Below are 3576 nucleotides of genomic sequence, written 5' to 3'. Positions count from 1 at the left end.
AACATAGTCAAAAAAAAAAATGGCAACAAATATGTACCTATCATTAATCACTTTAAATGTCAGTGGCTTAAATAATCCAATCAAAAGATAGGGTAGGTGAATGGATAAGAAAGTGAGACCCATATATATGCTGTCTACAAAAGACCCAACTCAGAATAAAAGATATACACAGACTAAAAGTAAAGGGATGAAAAAAAGATGGTTCATGGAAATGGAAATTTATAAAAATCTGGAGTAGCAATACTTATATCTAACATTCCACAGAATGAAAACAAATACCCTCAAAATTTATATGGAACCACACAAGACCCAAATTGCTATACCAATCTTGAAAAGAAGAACAAAGTTGAAAGAATCACACTACCTGATATCAAACTATACTCCAAGGCCATAGTAATCAAAATAGCATTGTACGGGGATAAAAATTGGCATATAGATAAATGGAACAAAATACAGAGCCCTGAAATAGACACATGCTTTTATAGTAAAAAAATATTTTACAAAGGAGGAAAAACCATACATAGTGGTTAAGATAGTCTATTCAATAAATTATGTTGGGCCTCCCTGGTGTGGCTCAGTGGTTGAGTGTCAACCCATGCACCAAGAGCTTGCCGGTTTGATTCCTGGTCAGGGCACATGTCCAGGTTGTGGGCCAGTCCCCAGTGGGGACATGCAGAAGGTGGCCAATCGATGTTCTCTCTCATCAATGTTTCTATCTCTCTCTCCCTCTCCATACCCCGTTCTCTAAAATCAATAAAGAAAAAAATAATTTAGTAAAAATACATAATGCTGAGAAAATTGGTCAGATACAAGCAAAAAAAAAAAAACAAACAAAAAAAAACCTTCTTACACTATACACAAGAACAAATTCAAAATGCATTAAAGACTTAAACACTAGACTTGAAACCATAAAAACCCTAGAAAAATACATAAACAGTAAAATTTCTGACATTTCACGTAGAAATATTATTTTCTGGTATATTTATTGCCTCAGACAAGGGAAACAAAGTATTTACAATGGCTAAGATCCAGAAACAGCCCAAGTGTTCATCAATAGATGAGTGGATAAAAAAGCTGTCGTACATTGAAAAATGAATGGGTTACCATGGAGATCAATAAAGAAATTAAAAATTTCTTGGAAACTAAAAAAATGAACACACAAAAACACATAATCTATGGGATCCAGCAAGAGCAGTTCTGAGAAGGAAGTTCATAGCACTACAGGCCTACCTCAAGAATCAAGAAAAATTTCTAGTAGGCTATCTAACCTCACAAATTAAATAACTAGAAAGCAAACAAAAAGAACACCCGAGAGCAAGTAGAAGAAAGGAAATAGTAAAGAACAGAGCAGAAATAAATGACATAGAGACCAAAAAAAAAAAAAAAAATCAAAGAATCAATAAAACAAAGAACTGGTTCTTTGAAAAGATAAAGAAGATTGATGGACTCCTAGATAGACTCAACACGAAACAAAGAGAGAGAATCCAAATACAGAAAATTAGAAATGAAAGAGGAGAACAAATAACTGACACCACAAAAATACAAAGGCTTGTTAACAAATAATGTGAACAATTAAATGGCAACAAATTTGACAATCTAAGCGAAATGGACGTTTTTCTAGAAACACATAGTCTCCCAAAACTGAATCGTGAAGAGAGAGAAAACTTGAACAGACCAATAACAACAAAAGAATTTAAGATGTAATCAAGATACTCCCAGCAAACAAAAGCCCAGACCCGGACGGCTTCATGGAAAAATTTTACCAAACATTCAAAGAAGAAATAATACCCATTCTCCTCAAACTATTTCAAAAAATTCAAAAAGAAAGAAGACTTTCAAACTCATTTTATGAGGACAGCATAATTCTAATTCCAAAACCAGAAAAAGACACAACAAAGAAAGAAAACTACAGGCCAATATCCCTGATGAACATAGATGCCAAAATCCTGAACAAAATACTAGCAAATTGAATCCAGCAATGCATCACAAAAATTATTCACCATGACCAAGTGGGATTCATCCCAGGGATGCAAGGCTGGTACAATATTCGCAAATCAATAAATGTGATACACCACACAATCAAAATGAAAGATAAAAATTATATCATCATATTAATAGATGCTGAAAAAACATTCAACAAAATCCAGCACCCATTTCTGATAAAAATGCTCAGCAATCTGAGAATAGAGGGATCATATCTCGCCATAATAAAGGCTATATATGAAAGACCTGCAGCCAACATCATACTCAATGGGAAATAATTAAAAGCATTTACCTTAAGAACAGGAACAAGAAATGGATGATCACTTTTGCCACTCTTATTTAACATAGTACTGGAAGTCTTAGCCACAGCAATCAGACAGGAAGAAAAAATAAAAGGAATCCAAATTGAAAAGGAGGACGTGAAACTGTCATTATTCACAGATGATATTATACTATACATAGAAAACCCAAAAGACTCCATCAAAAATTTACTAGACTTAATAAATGAATTTGGCAAAGTAGAATGATACCAACTTAACATCAAGAAATCGAGGGCATTCTTATACGCCAATGATGAACTCACAGAAAAAAGACCTAAAAAAAAAACTCCCATTTAACATTGTGGTAAAAAATTAAGATACCTAGGAATAAACTTAAGCAAAGAAATAAAGGACCTAATTGCAGAAAACTGCAGGTCATTGAAAAAAGAAATAGAGGAAGATATAAAAAAGTGGAAGCACATACTTTGTTCATGAATTGGAGGAATTAACATAATTAAAATGTTTATATTACCCAAAGCAATCTATAGATTCAATGCAATCCCCATCAAAATATCAACGGCTTACTTCACAAAACTAGAACAAATACTTCAAAAATTCATATGAAACCAAAAAAGACCCCGAATAGCCACAGTAATTTTGAAAAAGAAGAACAAAGTAGGAGGGATCACATTACCAGATTTCAGGTTATACTACAAAGCCACTGTAAACAAAACAGCCTAGTACTGGCACAAAAACAGACATATAGTTCAGTGGAACAGAACAGAGAACCAAGAAATGGACCCAAGACAGTATGCTCAATTAATATGTGACAATTTGGCAAGAGCATACAGTGGAGTAAAGACAGCCTCTTTAATAAATGGTGTTGGGAAAATTGGACAACTACATGCAAAAAAATAAAATTAATTTAAACTAGACCATCAACTTACACCATACACAAGAATAAACTCAAAATGGATAAAAGACTTAAATGTGACACATGAATCCATAAAATTCCTAGAAGAAACTGTAGGCAACAAAATTTCAGACATCATACGCAACAGAATTTTCACTGATACATCACCTAAGGCAACAGAAACAAAGGAAAAAATGAACACATGGGACTACATGAAACTCAAAAGGTTCTGCACAGCAAAAGATACAATCATCAAAGTGGAAAGGCAACCCACTGTATGGGAGAACATAATTTCCAATGATACATCAGGTATGGGCTTAATTTCTAATATATAGAGAGTGCGCATACAACTCAACAAAAGGAAGACAAAGAATCCAATGAAACAATGGGCAGAGGATCTAAATAGACACCTCACCAAAC

Source organism: Molossus molossus, unplaced genomic scaffold (assembly GCF_014108415.1).
Source record: "Molossus molossus isolate mMolMol1 unplaced genomic scaffold, mMolMol1.p scaffold_m16_p_2, whole genome shotgun sequence".
Taxonomy (NCBI): Eukaryota; Metazoa; Chordata; class Mammalia; order Chiroptera; family Molossidae; genus Molossus; species Molossus molossus.
The sequence above is the reverse complement of the archived record's forward strand: the minus strand, read 5'-3'. Positions refer to the sequence as shown.